Raw genomic sequence first — 17,828 nt, 5'->3', positions numbered from 1 at the left:
TTGGTGGCGCTATAACTTTGACTCACAATAGTTACATCCATCTGATCTGCCTCTTACCACGAACATACTGCTAAAGTTTCATCAAGATCAGTTAATGTATGCAGAAGTTATAACACTTCGTCTCCTCTCTTTTCTCGCCATAAATTCGTTTCCTCGCCACGGCCAAACCGTTCGAGATATCAAAAATCCGTCTGCAATTTAGCATTCTCAATGTCTTGACTTCATGCTGACTGAGTTTGGAGGTGATTGAATGAATTCTCTAGGAGGAGTACATCACATTCCACAGCAAGCGTTTTCCAAACAACCCATAATAGCCGACTTCCTGTTGGGCTGGCGTGAAACTTGACAGAGGGAAAGTTGTTCGGCCCGATGAAATCTATATGTGTACCGAGTTTCATATTAATTCATGCAAGCGTGTTTGATATATGGACCAAGTTTTCAGACCCTGTTCAAGAGGGCGCTGTTGAGCCCCCCTGCCACGCCCGTTTCTGAAACTTTTAACATGTCTACTGGCTAATAAGTGTTATGTGTCTGTCGAGTTTCATCCAATTTCAAGCATGCTAAGAGTCTCAAACGCATCCGAAAAGAATATTAAAGTTTGATGCGTTGCCACGGCAACAGTATCTAAGATATCAATAATCCTTTCACAGGTCTACATCTGCCGTGCGTTTACATTATACACATAAAGTTTTAAGCAAATCGGGTAAAAATAAGAAAGTGATTTCAAAGCATTTTGAAAGTGACACACTTCCTGCTGCCAGTTGGTGGCGCTATAACTTTGACTCACAAAGGTCACATCCATGTGATCGGCCTCTTACAACGAATACACTGCTGAAGTTTCAGCAAGATCAGATAATGTATGCAGAAGTTATAACACACTTCCTGTGTCCCATTATTCGCCATAAATTCGTTTCCTCGCCACGGCCAAACCGTTCGAGATATCAAAAATCTGTTCGCAAGAATTCATCCTCAATGTCTTGACTTCATTCACAACGAGTTTGGCGGCGATCGGATGAATTCCCTAGGAGGAGTATTTCACATTCCATTGTATGCGTTTTCCAAACAACGTATACTAACTGACTTCCTGTTGGGCTTTTGTAAAACTTAGAGCACGAAAGTTGTGCGGCCCGATGAGATCTATATGTGTACTGAGTTTCATATTATTACATGCAAGCGTGTTTGATATATGGACCAAGATTTCGGACCCCATTCCAGGGGGCGCTGTCGAGCCCCCCTGCCACGCCCGGGTACCAGCTTCAGTCCGGCCCTGATGGCCGCGGGTTCTGACCTGTGTGCAAAGTTTCAAGAGTTTTTGAGCATGGTAAGGGCCCCAAAAGTGGCAAAAAGGCAAAAAAAAAAAAATAATGAAGAAAAAGAAAAAGAAAAAAAATAATCCTTACGAAAACAATAGGGCCTTCGCCCTTTCAGGGCTTGGGCCCTAATAAGGTAACATTTCAATAGAACTATTCAAATTCAAACTTATTTAGTACTTATGTATTTATGTGCGTCTCCTTGGGAAAAAAGTAAGTCTATTTCTAGGTTAAAATAAAACACAGAACTTACCAACATTGTTAGCTTCTTGAGTGACATGACTGTGTTGTGAACTAGGAATATATGTGGTTGATGGAGCTGCAATGACATAAAGAAATTAATTATATATAAAGGTAGAATTAATTTTTAAAATGCAGAAGGTTATCATTTTACAACCCCTTTATACTCACCAACAGCTGGTGCTTTGTTTACTGGTAGCATGTAACTTAACGTTACTTTAAAAGTGCTCCTGGACATAAGGAATAAATTAATGTTAACGTTAGCCCTTTAGTGTAGAAGCCAAACTGGGTTTATATTGCTGTTAAATGCTTTAACACCACATCGAATGATATAGGCATGATACTAAACTAATTTCATGCAGCAGCATGTTATTAGCATGTAAACACTGTAGCATAATGAAAGATAATACAAGCACGATTTTGGCTAATGTTAATAGGTTGTTTGCATATGACGTCACATTACTGCGTTGCCATGGCGCGAAATGCAGATGGAGGGCAGGAAGTGATTTGCTACATTTAGGAAGCACTATAACAAACTCAAAATGCCTATGTTTTGCGTCGTTTATGGTTGCTCAAATTGATCAAACCATGAGGAGTTTTTATCGTGTACCAAAAGTTGTTGTTCATAAGGGGGGAAAATGCAAGAAATTGACCGAAAAACGCCAGAAAAAATGGCTTGCAAACCTACGTCTGCGGTCGGGAATCGGAAAATGCCCGTGTGTGCAGTGATCACTTCATCAAAGGTCAGTTAATACAAGTTATGTGGCTATGTTTGTGTAACGTACCAGTTTCCGAACTTTGTAAAGTCAAAGTAATTGTTTCTTCTTTTCTTTGAGTTTGTAATTTAACTTACCCCTGTAACTGAAGACAAACGCGTAACGTTAGCAAAGCTAAGTTACCTACAAAGTGTTTTGAGGGTGCAGTCTTCAGTGGTTTAGTGGTGTTTCGGCGGACCTTTAAGAGTGGTTAACCTAATAACATAAAGTAAACAGCCGTAAAAGTAACGTCGAGAAGCGCCGCAGCGTTGAATGGTTGTTAGGGTTAACGTTACGGATTTATCCACAGGACAAAAAAGAATGACAGCCTCGATGACAGGCAAATCTTTCAATTCAGTTGAAAAATCACTCCTCTTCATAACGCAAGGATCACATCCAACATATGTTTAGATTTTTTGTCTATATCTTTCTCTTGTAATAGCGTCTAAAGTAGTACAGTACAGACTTTCCTCCATCTCGTCCATTCCGCTCTTCACTTCCTGCCCTCCATTTGAATTTCGCGCGTCATCACAATCACGCGACTGCAAACCACCTATATGAAGCAATTCCTAACGACTTTTGTTAGTGCAGATAGGTTAACGTTATCCATACAGGTATCGGAAAATTAGGCTTACATACCTTTATCTTCTTGTTTATTCTCTTCTTCCAGTCTCTTCTTTTGACGTTTTTCATGGCCAGAAAGATGTTTTCTTTTCTTGTCAGACATCGTCAACGTCGGAGTCACTGTCTGACTGACCGACCAAGCGACAACGAGTGACATCATCAAGACTCACGGTCGCGGGAAAATTGACAATCGCCATAATAAATAAATAAATAACTACTATGCTTATGATGCCAGATAAAGAGCGCTGTAGGCCCATTTCTTTTTATTTATTTATTTTATGTTACTTTTGATGTGTGATTTTTTTTTTCACCCACTAGCTAGCAGTGACTCTAGGGGGACTTCTAGCTGGTCACGGGGCCCTTTGCAATTGCAAAGGTCGCTTAGTGGCTGGGCCGGCTCTGAGTAAAGTGAATAAATCATTCATGGACAAAATGATGAGGCCGACACAAGGGGCAGCTGAAGTTGGCCTGGATGGCAGGCTGAGTCTCTTCACTACATGTGAGATTGATATCTTATCTTAATTTGTGCATTTAACCTTATAACTATCTTGCATAAACTTTGATCTAATCAATGTGAATTGTTACAGATAGAGGCACTGACTCAAGATTTCAAATTCCTGAGCATGTCAAGGAAAAGAAGAAAGAAGTAATCTCGGGTGAAGGACTAGACTTTAGCACATCACTTTTCCCCATCTTGAAGGAAAACAAGGTATCATTGCAAATATTTAGATTTGGTTTAGCACAAATTGATTGTCAATAACAAAATCATGCCATGTTGGAAATGTTATCATAGTGTGTTATCATTCTACATGTCATTATTTACCTGTAGGACAAGCTTTCTGAATTGTACTACACTGTACAAAATCATACTTCAGTCCTTGTGCAAGTTGACAACTGTACAGCAACAGTTAAAGACTTAAAGTCACTCTATCCTGCACAATCCATTTTACCTGAATCAGAAGACATCCTACCCAACCAACCATGGCTGACTGATGAAGTATGTACAGTATTTTTGTGTGCCATGGGTATCACAATGTAAACATGGTTTACGAGGACACTTCCTGTAAACCAAATGGCTTAAAACATATATATACTCTTCTTTTTTTGTATTCTAAAAATGCAGGACGTTTTCTGTGATGAGTAGGTTTAGGGGTACGGTTAGTGTAGGGAGATAGAATATACATTTTGTATAGTATAAAAACAATTACGCCTATGGAGAGTCCCCTTATATATATATATATATATATATTAAATTATTTATATCAACTTTCTGCAAGGTTGTGATGCTCCCAACATTTACATTTATTTGCTGGTAGAGAGACTGGATCACTCAAACAAAAATATCCCCTCGAAATGTATCATGCTTGAAGATATACTGTTCATGTACACGCAATCACACATATATATGTGTAGGTGTGTGTGTTTATAGATTGTTATGGAAATAGCAATTATTACACAGAATTGTTTTGTTTTTTTTGAGAAGAACCTCAAAGGAAGCGACACTGTGGTTCTCTTACGAGAGGTCTCTCGTATTGCGTAAGGTTAGCTTACGCATCGGGAAAGTCTTCTTTCTTCGAGATCTGAAGCCAAAAAATTATCCTTAATTTTGTATACATTGTCAACGCAGTGCAGCAGCCGACAGACCTAGGCAGGCTGTATAAGCGTGCTCATTGGCTGCTCGGCGGCAACTGCTTAAGCCTATCGGTGAGCGCTCTGAACGCGGCAACCAATGAGGGCGCTTCGCGCCCTCCACACCCTTCTAACCGTCAGAATGGGTGTGGCCAGCGTGTATATATTCAGCGCTCATAGGCTAAAATTCTGATTTTCTTGTCTTCAGCGACGCTCTTCGCATCGCTGGATCTTGAGAGCCGCCGCCGTTGAAACCAGCGACCAGCAAGCTTAGGACAGCGCCTGAGGAAGCCGGCCGTCTTCGCCGCCTTCAGCCATCCGTGCCTGCTACGCTATCCGGCGACATATCCTTTACATTATTACTGTTTCTGTGTGTATTCTAAAAGAGCACGAGGCGTTTTTGTAAAAACGCCTCGTTTTTGCGGCTCGTGCCGCGCCCCGCTCAGCAACGGAGACCGCCACCTCTCTGCGCTCTCCGCCTGGGCCGCGGGCACGCCGCCACCGCACTCTCCGAGTGTGAAGAGCTTTCAATGTCGACCCTGCGGGCTCGACTTGAAGCTTTCGACCAAGCTGTCGCTCCGCCTGTCCCTGCCGGGCCGCGCAATAAGAAGCGCCGCTCGCAGCGACCACCGGAGACTGTTGTGACTGAGGAGCTCGTCGGAACCTCTCCCTCGAGCTCTCTCTCGCCCTCTCCCTCCCGGCCGCTCAACCGCCGGCTCTCGCCCGCGCCACCGCCGCGTCAGGAGATGAGGCGAATGTGATAGATACCCGTACTCTCCCTCTGTTCGAGCCGTGCAACTACGCCGCTCACAAGGGATGGCAGAAGCGGACGGTCTCGGAGCGAGTTTCCTCTCCCTCTGTTCGAGCCGCGCAAACAGTGCCGCTCACAAGGGATGGCAGGAGCGGACGGTCTTGGAGCTCTCTTTACGTTACAAGAAAGCTACTCCGTCCTCGCGCGTCACTCACCGGTGAAAGGGGAACAGAGTGTTTTCGTCCCGCCGTGGCCTGGACTATAACCTCCATTTCTCAGTCCCCTCTTAAGTTCAGGCGACTGGAATTGTTACTATTGCAGTGTACGAGCCTGTTATAAATACACGCTCGCCTGCAAGCAAACGCCGTCACAAGACATGATGACGCTAACCGAGTACTAATGTATTCTCCCCTGTGGCTCAGTGGCGGAATCCTAGACTGTCAAGCTAGAGACCGGGGTTCGGTCCCCGCTCTCGCGGCAGTTAAAGTTTATGCTGTTCGCTTCTCCGAGCTCGCGGCCAGTTTTTCTTACATACAGAAAACAAGCCTGCTCTCTCCCTCGTTGGGCCGCGCAGATTGCGCCGTTCAAGGGATGACAAAGCGGACGGTCACGAGCAGCGTTCAGCGTGCGCGCCTCACTCACCGGCGAAAAGAGAAGAGAGTGTGTTAGTCTCGCTACGGCTGGACAACCGCCAATCCTCACACATTTCTCAGTCCCCTCTTAAGTTCAGGCGACTGGAAATATTACTATTGCAGTAAAGCTGCATGCATGGGTGATCAACGGATACCCGTTGACCTGTCAGAAGGGGTCGTGAACACGATCACACAGTCGAGAGCCCCCTCCACGAGACGGCTCTACGCGTCTAAATGGTCGGTGTTTTCTAAATGGTGCGCTACTAAAAACTTGGATCCGCGCGCATGCGGGGTCCCGCGGGTGCTCTCCTTCTTACAAGAGCTGTTGGAAAAGGGCAGATCCCCTTCCACGCTCAAAGTATATGTGGCCGCTATTGCAGCGTTCGCTGAGACGACGCGCGGCCGGGCATTGGGAAGGAATGAGCTCATTATCCGCTTCCTCAGAGGAGCTAGACGGATGAATCCCCCGCGGCCCCCCTCGGTTCCCTCGTGGGATCTGTCCTTGGTCCTAGCGGCCCTAGAGGCTTTTCCCTTTGAACCGCTTGAATCCGCGGATCTAAAGTATCTGTCGCTTAAAACCGTTTTTCTGATAGCTCTGTCTTCAGTCAAACGAGTGGGTGATTTGCACGCGCTATCTGTTAGCCCTGCATGTCTTGAGTTCGGGCCGAATGACTCGAAAGTCATTCTCAGACCGAGACACGGTTACATCCCCAAAGCGATTGGAACCCCGTTTAGGGCACAAGTTATGTCCCTCTCGGCTCTGCCAGCATCCGACAGTGGGGACAGTGATAACCTCCTATGCCCTGTCCGGGCGCTGAGAGTTTACATCACGCGCTCCGCCGCTTTCAGGCGTTCAGAGCAGCTCTTTGTTTCCTTCGGCGGACGCACCAAGGGTCTTGCCGCCTCGAAACAGAGCTTGTCCAGGTGGATAGTGGACGCGATAGCAGCAGCTTATGCCTCCAGACACCTGCAGTGCCCTCTGGGCATCAGAGCCCACTCCACTAGAGGCATGGCCTCGTCGTGGGCCTGGTCCAGCGGAATTTCTAATCACGGTATTTGTATGGCGGCGGGCTGGGCCTCCCCGTCAACATTCGTGAGGTTTTATAACCTGGAAGTTCCTGCCCTACAGGCAAAAATACTGTCAGCATAAGTGACATGTATGCTCTGCCCATTTCTCGTGTGCAGACTACGTTCATATGCTGGCGCTATTCTGGTACTATACTCAGGGTGAAGTGTTTGACTCAGACCGGCTGATCCGCTCTGTTTCCTATTTCCCGTTACGCGCTGTTGTCGGTGCTGGCCCGCGCTGCTGGCCGCCCGTATTATTCTCTGTCGTGCGGGAATTTTTCCCTTCATGTGAGACCGACTATGTCGTTTTTCTCCTACCCTTATGAGTGCTTATGTACTGTATGGGCTCGCTCTGCCGGCCCTACTGTTTGTACTGTTATATGTTTATAGACCGGCCGCGCCGCTCTATTTCATATGCTGCATGAAGTGCCTGTACTGCGCTGGCCCGTCTCTCCGACCGGCCACATTTCCCAGCAGAGTGTTTTCCCCGGTTTCCCTGGGATTCATGGGCTGGATGCTCGGCGCACACGGCGTTGACAAAGGGTTCCCGATGCGTAAGCTAACCTTACGCAATACGAGAGACCTCTCGTAAGAGAACGTACTCGGTTACTAATGTAACCTCGGTTCTCTCTAGAAGAGGGAACGAGTATTGCGTAACCTGCCGTGTCGCGCCACGAGCTTTTGCGCTTCAGACTGCGAAAACCAGAATTTTAGCCTATGAGCGCTGAATATATACACGCTGGCCACACCCATTCTGACGGTTAGAAGGGTGTGGAGGGCGCGAAGCGCCCTCATTGGTTGCCGCGTTCAGAGCGCTCACCGATAGGCTTAAGCAGTTGCCGCCGAGCAGCCAATGAGCACGCTTATACAGCCTGCCTAGGTCTGTCGGCTGCTGCACTGCGTTGACAATGTATACAAAATTAAGGATAATTTTTTGGCTTCAGATCTCGAAGAAAGAAGACTTTCCCGATGCGTAAGCTAACCTTACGCAATACTCGTTCCCTCTTCTAGAGAGAACCGAGGTTACATTAGTAACCGAGTACGTTTTTCCTCGATGTGTCAGTAAGAGTGTGAACCCTGAGATTGGGAACCACTTCATTTTGTGGGTTAGTTGAAATAATTAGATCCTACAAATTTCCTTTAACATTAACTATTTTTTTTTTCAGTCTATTTTTATGTACATCTTTTCTTTTTGATATCTTCAAACTCAAAGGTGTTCTGTGGTCAAAGTCATGAGATCCGGGTGTTTGATTCCATGGAGCTTTACAAAGATATACCAAAGCGTCATATGGAAACACTTTGGTAATGTATTTGTACCCTTTTTAAAATTTCTGTGCTGCAGCACACTAGGTAGATATAAAGCACATTGACCATTCAGTCAAACTGTATTAAAGATGTATTTTTGTCTACTGTAAAGTAACCATGTGTAATCTCTTAGTCATAAATGACTATTACATATGGTTTATTTCACATTAATATAAAGGCAGGATAATCTGAATTAACTTTTAATATAAATGTACAGTCTAAATGCACTTTATTACGTTCAGATCAGCAGTGTCTAATATTGTTCTTGTCTGTGACTGTCTATGCATCTTTTTCTTCATCAGTGATGCCTTCAGTAACACATGGGAACTTGCTGATTGGATTATCTCTTATCCACCACAGTGGCTTCAGAGCCAGGGTGATGCAAACAACTGTGGAGTGTTTGTGTGCACTGTAAGACTTAAAGACTATAATAAATATATTTTTTATATTTGTAGTTCCAAATTTTTCAGCTAGCTTTTAAGAACATTGTTTTTATTTCATCAGAAAAAGATAAGAAAGGTAAAATGTTATGGTCTGTCTGATTTAAAAAATACACAACTAATGTTTCATCTTTAATTTTTGTTCACCTTGAACAGATGGCAGAGATGGAGCTGAAGGGCTTCAGGTTGGGCAAAGAGACCATTGGTCTGTCACAAACACAATATCTATGAGAATATCATGCAACAGGCTTAGTAAAAGATGTTGTTGTAGAGGTTGGTTGTCTTATTATTGTTTTAACTTGAAAAATGTTTCAGACTAGTAATTTACAGGAACAGAACATTATTATTATTTTTCATCATAGGACTCAATGAAAAAAAAACAGAAAAACCGATGGAGTGTATGGCAGGTGACTTGCGTGTGTGCTGTTTTCAGAAAGTGGGCAAAGGGTAGGCCATGTTTGTTTTTATTGTATATTTTTAGGTGAATGCACTCATTATACCATGTGTATCTTATTCACAGGCCATTGTATCCCAGTGTTGTGAAGACCTTGTGGGTACAGTGTGACATGTGTTTGGGCTGGCTACACACAGATTGTGCTGGAGTGAAAGAAGCTGATGTTAAAAAAGGCACTTTCAAATGTGGATGTGATTTGACACAACCATACACTTTTGATGAGTAAGTTTAAATAGAAAGCTTTTACTGTCATTAAGAAACGTGGAGTTGGATCATAGTCTAACCCAGAATTACATTTTTATTTTCACTAAAAAGTTTATGCTAGAAAAAAATAGGAACAAAAGATACTCAACATTAATAATATGGTACTTCTATTCATGTTACATAATCAGTATAAAGCTACATAAACTTTGATTTAGCTAACCACTTATTAACCACTTTTGTGGTGCCACTGGCTCATTGTCATTGTAACAATTGTGGTGTTTTTCTTTATAAACCATTTTTCTTAACAAATCAGTTACAAGTGTGGTTGATTACAATACAGAAGTATTCTACACACAAAAGGCATACTTGTAACAGGACAATTGCATATTTTCCACAACAGTACATATGAGACAATGTGTGTCTATTTATTTGCTCTTTTGTTCATGAATAGCAAACTCCCTGTTTTCACACTATTCCTGTGTCAATTTAAATGTCATTGCTGTATGCAACATTTCTAAATACACATTTTATGTAATGTGTCTGAGAAGAAAAACTGATTATGTTTTAAATTCTAAGTAGCCACAGTCGGACAATTAATAATCACATTAGTTTAAACTATAAAAATAAATGGTTTCACAAAGCACATATCTGGTCCAAACAACCATCAACTACTAGCTGCTCTATATTTCTAAAGTCAATCTGAAATGATTAAAAACAGTTTGTATATGACACTTTAAAAGGCTTTTATTTTGAAATTCAACATCAGAACTGACATTGAGTTGGTTGACCATCCACATCCATTCAACCACACACCCTCTTTCTGAAACTGCTCTCTAAAGACTATCAACAAATTTAAACATGCAAAATTATCCATATGAAAGATCAGATCAGGGCAGGGCTGCACGTGTCGCCCACGTCCCATACCTACTTTGATTGGCTCCATCATCTTTCATAGACCTACATGATAGAAAATGTGTTCATAGTTGGTCTAGGAAGGAGTATATTATTTAAAAAACTGGAAAAGCTGTGCAGTTTCACAAAGCCTTCATTATATCCTTATATTATCATACAACTGCATGACCAATAACACCTTCTGCAACTATAAATACAGTATGTCTTGTCATGTTACTGAGGACGATACTGATACATCCTTTTCATTTCCTTTCTCATACTATGGTGATAGGAAATAATCAAAATGTAATCATATTACATATACATTACAAGTAATCATAATTCATTCCTCTTCCTGAAGACCTTACCCTCCTGCTGTGGAAAATCAATTAACTTCTATAAATGTTGTGTGGTCGTCGTGCGTTAGCCTAAAGACCAGCTTAATTTACCAAAACATATTTTCAGGGACATTGCGAGTTACAGGCTAATGTTTTTTTCTTCTTCTTTCTGTGCATTACCTCCTTACAAAGTGGTGATCCCGACGTGATCTCCAGTCAGGGTTGGGTCTACCATTTTGTGAACCCCAAGCAAAGTCAAAGAGGAATGTGAGGAGATTGCCACAGAAGAGGAAAATGTGAACAGTGAATGGAATCCTCGTAATACAGCCACTAGTTCAAATGCCACCAGAGATGCATTGTGTTCATATTTCTCAAATTTGTAGAGAGATAGTGTATATTTCAGGAGGATGGTTTTCATTACATACTTCTGTGTCATGCCGCTACTACATTCAGTGCATGTATATTTATTGTACTTATTGGTTTACTATGACTTATTTTTGTGCTGTTGTCAATAAAGTCATATTGTTCATTTCAAGAACAGTGCAGGAGTTATTTGCGAATAACACACAAAACATAAGATGATGCCGAAAAAAGTTTTAATCATAAACTCAGGAGCACTTCTCACAGGAAAAAAAAAAAACAGTACTTCACAGAACACGACCATGTGCAGTGGTGAAACAAAATAAGAAAATAAATCAAATACAAAGTGCTATGTATCAAGGCACTGCTGGGAAAGAAGTTTTCTCAAAAATGACAATTTGCTTGCAGTATACCTTACTTCAATTTGCAGACATACCTGAGTGTCATTATTCAATACAGCATAGAAGAAGGTATATAAACATGAAATTCAAAAAGTTTGTGTGAAGTCCAGTGAGTGTATATGGAAAGGTTTGAGAGAACTATAGGCTACCTAGTGTGTGTGGTGTATAATTTATGGAAGTGTGTGGTATATATTGTAGAGGTTCGAGGTAGAATTATAAAGTGTAGAGGTTTGAGGTAGTGCATAGTGTTAGGGTAAAGTGCATAGTAAATATATGCTACAGGAAATTAAACAACTTTTGGTCATATTTACCTATTACAAACATGTTATTAATTAAAAAAACAAGATACAACTAAAATAACCCTTATAATGAAAGGCAACGTCCAAATACAATAACAACATAAAAACATGGACGTGAACAACTGTGCCTTTACAGGTTGCGATAAACATGTGTAGAGTTATCAAGCTCAGAGTAGGATGATGATGTCTCAGCATGGTAGGGATACTGCAGATGAGGAGGAAGAGTAGGAGGAGAAGTAGCAGCAGGAGGAGGTGTAGGAGGAGGAGCATGAGGAGAGGGATGGTGAGGAGAGGGCTGGTGATGAGAGTGTGAGGGAATCATGGCATCAAACAGTCTGTTCATGGTTTGCAGGAACATCATGCTTGTTTCTTGGCGTTCCTCCCTCTGCTGTTGCAGTCGACGCTCCTCCATCTGTACTTGAGCCTTCATCCAGTTATCAAGCATTTCTTTTTCTTGCTGGTAACGCAAGTGCTCCCCTTGCATGAATTCTTCATGCTGTTTTTTCTGCATATCTAGAAAGGCAGTCATCATGTCACTCACTTCTACCTTTCTCTTTCTCTTTTTGCCTTGTTCTGAAGGTATTGTCTCAGTGTTATCTGATGTGCCCTGTGTCTCATCACCAGTGTTTGAAGCGATTGTTGAGTCTGAATTGACAGATGTAACTACAGAAATAAAAGCAAAATAAACACAAAAGGTAATCATTTTAATAATAACATTAAACAAACATCCCTTATGTAAACTAATTTTTTTCTTTTTGTAGTAAAACCCAGTTTTAACAGCATACCCATGGTCAGTTTGTGGAAACCAAGATTTTACTACAGTAACCATGGTTTCTTGGTTGGATTCGTAGTAAAACCTTGCGTAATTTACTTTAGGGACATTGTTGTGTTTTCTGTGGAGTTTGTCATATGTGAAGTTTTGCCATTTAAATGTTTGATTAAATGTTAATGTAAAATAATTTGCTTTAAATTAGAGCTACCAATGTTGCAAGTTACACTTTAGCAGCCAAATAGTGTAGTGCCTCTTTAAGAGAGGAGTGCGCTGTGAGCTCATGTGACCGGTGTTTACTACGTGAAAAGGAAGCGTGAGATTCATTCAGTTTGTAATGACTTTCAACCCGGTGTGCAGCCACTTGGTTTATTACCTGGTTATCCTTTGTGAACCAAAAAATAAATAAACAAACAAATGTGGAATACCGAGTAATATCCTCTTTGTACACTGGGTTGCCCTTTCCGTGGGAATAAAACGGAACAGTAATAAACCAATGGCCCAAGCACGTTAAGCCAAGTCTGCCACTGCCCTATCAGCATTGACCAGTGAAGGAGCACCAAGGGAAGAGGAATAGGCCGAATAGACCCCTCTGTCAACAGCGCCTTGGTCAGTGCAGAGAAAGGAAGATGGATTTGGCAGAATTAGTGGCCCTAAAAGGAAAGCGCTCGACAGCACAGAGCTCTTTCAGCAAGAGAGCCAAAAAGCTGTTCCTCACTGTAGACCTCCTAGAAAAAAAGGTGCTCATCGACGAGATCAGAGCACTTGGTGTGGACTTTGGAAAGCTGCACGACACTGGACTCGAATATGTTGATGCTCTAGGAGAAGTGGAAAGTGAGGAAGAAAAAGCAGAAAAAGAAGCGGCTCATGTAGAGGAGAAAATGGCGACGTGCCTTGCGACCTATACAGAAACGCTCCGGCTCGCTAAAGAGACGTTATGGTCCAAATTCGCCTATGTTGACCTTAAATTGTACGCCGACGGTGCAGAGGAGAAATGTGCTGAAGTGGAGAACACTGATCTGAAGGAGTTGGCAGATGAAGACTTTCAAGTCCTGAGAGAGGGCCTGGTGGAGAGAATCAAAATGCTTGAGCAGAAGGTGCTTGAATGGGAAGGTCTTGTCCCTGGAGCCAAGCCAACAGTGTATAAGCAGCAGCTATACAAGCTGGTCAACAGACTGCATGACTGGGTGCGGAGCTGGAAAAAGTTGAAGCGGACAGAAGAGGTTGACGGAGGAGAAGAGGTTGAAGAAGCAGGTGCTAACGAAGAGCATAGCGAGTCCGACGAGGGGCCTACTAGAGCTGGCACGCAGCCGCAAATCTCCAGTGTAACACCTGCATCCAGTACTGGAGCAGTTGCGTTTCCATATGCACCACCACAAAGCATCCCTGGCCTGCATCCCGGAGCGTATGGCTTCAGACCACAGATCAGTCTGGAAAGAACACGCCTGCCCACGTTCTCGGGTGACATGACCGACTACTATCGGTGGAAGGCTGAGTGGGAAGAGCTGGAACAGCTGGGAAACCCACAGAGAACGGCTGGTGTTACAAGGTTCCACCTCCTGGCAAGTCTCGGCGATAGGGTTAAGAAAGACTTGGTTCTGTCTAGCTGTGCGTCTGCGGATGAAATGTTCAGGCGCCTCGATAACCGTTTCGGGAACAAGGCGAAAATCGTCCTGAAGATATCCGAGGAGGTTCAGGGCCTACCCCCCGTAAAGGGTGACAACCCTAGGAAAGCAATTGAGCTGATCCAAGCAGTGGAGCGGGCCCTTAGTAACCTTGTGATTCTGGGAGAAGAAGATGTTATAAAGAACCGTTGGGTAGCGCAGTCCCTTGAAAGCAAGCTACCAAGCTCTCTGAAGGAGAAATGGATTGCACACAAGACTGAGGCTGTGAATGGTTTTGCTCCACATAATCATTTTGACTGCTTACTGCACTTCCTGAAGAAGCAGGAGGCAATCCTGGAGGAGCTGGATCAGCTGGAGGTAAGCCCTAGAGAGGGAAGCTCCTCAGTGAAAGGCCTGGCAGACAAACCAGAAAGAGGAGTCAAGAAAGCATTCTCCAAAGCTACCTCAGGCCGTAGAGAGACTCAGTCGAAGCTACGCTTGGGCTCGTGCACTGCCTGTGCTGATGAGACTCACGCTGGCAGGCTATTTGCTTGCAAAGCCTTCAGGGAGATGGATCTCCAGAGGAGAAAGACCCATCTAAATACCCATGGGATTTGCAATCGTTGTCTGTGTCTCCACCTAAAGGATGGCCGTTGCAACCCGAAATTCCTCTGCAGTAAAATGGACTGCCGCAAAGAAGAGCCTCACCACTATCTGCTCTGCCCCAAGTCCATCGCTCAAGAGAAAGACGCTGGCAGAGAGGTGCAAGGTACCAAAAGGGTGGAGAGGAAAGGCCTCGGACTGACCAGCAAGCAAGAAGAGCTCCTGGCGAAAGTCACTCCGGAATTAAGAGCAGAATTTAGGAAGGCATTTTCCAACAAAGCCTCAACCACGATCTGCACTTCTGGAGGTGGACTGAAAGAGTACCCAGTTATAATGATGTTACTGGAAGTGACAACTAACTCAGGCCAGCTGATAGGCACTCTTATTGATCTTGCCTCTGACACCAACTATATAACAAACAACGCTGCCCAGCGCCTTGGACTGATTGGTGAGTGCATCAAGTTAATTGTCCATGGAATAGGAGGGATGAGAACAACAGTCACAACCAAGAGGTACTCCCTGCGACTAAGAGTGAAGACCACCAAGGGGACGGTAATGGAACACAAACTGCTCTGCTACGGCCTGGAGAGTATTGCGGAGATAAGTCAGCTTGTCACTCCGCAACAACTGCAAAAGATCTTTCCTGACGTCGCTATTGAAGAGTTGGTCCGCCCTGAGAACATCGATCTTCTGATCAGCCACAGGGAAGGTCGTCTAGTTCCACAGCCGTTCAAGTTGGAGGGAGATCTAGTCCTCTGGGACGGCCCATTGGGCAAAACTGTTGGTGGTACTCATCCTGACCTCTTCGAGGTAGTTGACCTAACGCTGCACCAGTCTGAAACTCATTTTGCAAGGTCTATGAGAACATCCTCAAGGGTGTATAAGGAGGTTGTTGTAGACACCAAAGACCTGAGTGAGAACCCAACGAGGATGGAAGAAGTGACCCTCAGCAGCACCACTGCTACAAATAAGGAGGTGTTTGAGTGGTTCAAGTGGGATAGTATTGGGGCAGCGTGTGATCCGAAATGCGGGAGCTGCAAGTGCAGCAAGTGCCCTCCGGGAGGCAAAGAGATGACTCTTGGAGAAGAAAGGGACTTAGAAAAGATAAAGGACTGCCTCTTTTATGTGCTAGCGGACAAACACAGCGACGCCCCACACTGGGATGCGGCTTACCCATGGAAAGTAAGCCCAGCGGTTCTACCAGATAACCGCAGAGCAGTGGAAGCAACCTTCCTGAATACCGAGGCTCGGCTGGCTAGAGAACCTGTGTGGAAAGCGGCATATGGAGAGCAGATCCGCGAGATGGTATCAAGAGGAGCAGCCATCGAGTTCACGGAGGAAAAGATCAAGGGCTGGAACGGCCCAATCTGGTACATCAGCCATTTGGTTGCACCAAATCCTCATTCTAGCTCAACGCCAGTGAGGATAGTCTGGAACAGTAGCCAGGAGTTTAAAGGGTTGAGCCTGAACAACCTTCTGCACAAAGGCCCTGATGTCCTCAACCCAATCCGAGGTGTTTTGCTGAGATTCAGAAGCAGATTGTATGCAGCCCTTGGCGATGTTAAAAAAATGTATAACTCAGTATGGCTGAAGGACGAGGAGGTTCACCTCCATCGATTTCTTTGGAGGGATAACCCCGAAGATGAAATCAGTGTGTTTGCTGTCGTCAGGGTCAACATCGGCGATAAGCCTGCCGGATGCATCGCTCAGGTTGCCATGAGAGAGACGGCAAACCTGCCTCAGTTTACATCCATGGTTGAAGAGCGCCGGATCCTGACAGAGGATTGCTATGTGGACGACATCTTGACATCGCATGATGATCTCCAAACTCTGATCAGGATGACCGAAGGAGTAGAAGAGATCCTAAAAGCAGGTGGCTTCTCTCTCAAGCCCTGGATCCTGACAGGCCAAAGTGGGAGGAGTGGAAAACCCACTGACCCCAGCAACGTCAGGTCAACAGAACCCAAGACCCTGATACTCCCCAACCAGATGCGGGACGAGGAGAATAAGGCATTGGGATTGGGATATGAACCCGAATCTGACAAACTCCGTGTGCTGACGTCGGTGAACTTCTCAAGGAGGCGAGGAAAGATGAGGACAGGTTTGGATCTACGAGAGGATGAGATCAGAGGCAGCACTCCCGACCCTCTCACCCGACGCATGCTGCTGAGTCAGATCGCAGGGTTCTATGACCCCATTGGCCTGGCCTCACCTGCCAAGCAACGAGGAGCAATGCTCATAAGAGAGTCCTTTCAGGAAGCAGGAAGGGATCATTCCTCCAAGGACACCTGGGACGATCCTCTTTCACCGCGTCTTCGAGAGGCTGCAATAAAACTCTTTGAGCAATATGTGAGGCTTGGCCAACTCAGATTTGACAGGAGTCTCACACCCCTTAGAGCCATAGGTCACCCGATGGGAATTACGTTTTCTGATGGCAGTGAAGCTTCCTACGGAGCCGTTCTTTACCTACGGTGGGAGACAGAAGATGGAGTAGTATTGAAGCTGGTTGAATCAAAGGCCAAGCTCACCCCTCTAGACCAGAAAGGTGATGTCATTAAAGCTGAGTTGTGCGGGGCTGTCTTTGCATCCCGCCTAAAGACATACTTTGAGAAGCACTGCTATATCAAGATCAGTCGGTGGACTCATTTTGTCGATAGTCAGACAATCCTAGGAGCCATCCAGAAGGATAGCTATGGCTATCAGACATTTTTTGCAAACCGGATTGGCGAAATCCAAAAGGCCGGATCAGTGGATAGCTGGAGGTGGGTCGAAGGAAGACACAACGTCGCCGATCTCATCACAAGGGGAGCATCACCTGAGATGCTTGCTGAAGGATCAGTCTGGCAGGAAGGCCCAGAATTTTTGAAGTTGCCTGAATCGGATTGGCCTGTGAAAACTGCCAGAGAGATCAACCCCTCTGTTGCTGAAGAGATCGGGGGACTTCACAGGAAGGCATTCACGGCACTGGTCACAGCAGGAGCCCAGCCCAGAAAATGGTCTGGCCCAACCAGTATTGCACTTGTGCACCTTGTAGAACCCCGAAGGTTTAGTTCACTGGCACGGTTATGCGGGACCATCGCGTGGATGAGACAAGCAGTAGAAATCTGGTTGGGGAACAGCCAGGCCCCAGTTCGGTCAAAGTGGGAGGTAA

The 17,828-nt window shown here is 44.6% G+C and overlaps 3 long non-coding RNA genes across 3 annotated transcripts in view; 2 read left to right on the top strand and 1 right to left on the bottom strand.

Moving 5' to 3' along the window:
* LOC307164168 overlaps window positions 1-17,828 on the bottom strand; it is a 112,633-nt gene that overhangs the window by 33,916 nt on the left and 60,889 nt on the right. The window lies entirely within an intron of this gene.
* On the top strand, window positions 3,348-3,919 carry LOC307164166. Its single transcript, XR_013822228.1, has 3 exons — window positions 3,348-3,428; window positions 3,517-3,638; window positions 3,759-3,919. It is a non-coding gene; the product is annotated as an uncharacterized lncRNA (long non-coding RNA).
* On the top strand, window positions 8,053-9,520 carry LOC307164164. The gene is made up of 6 exons (XR_013822226.1): window positions 8,053-8,115; window positions 8,223-8,311; window positions 8,617-8,725; window positions 8,911-9,027; window positions 9,117-9,201; window positions 9,275-9,520. It is a non-coding gene; the product is annotated as an uncharacterized lncRNA (long non-coding RNA).

This window comes from Squalius cephalus, assembly GCF_949319135.1.
Source record: "Squalius cephalus genome assembly, chromosome: 9".
NCBI classification, from domain to species: domain Eukaryota; kingdom Metazoa; phylum Chordata; class Actinopteri; order Cypriniformes; family Leuciscidae; genus Squalius; species Squalius cephalus.
Note: the sequence above shows the minus strand (reverse complement) of the source record. Positions and strands in the feature narration are given on the sequence as shown.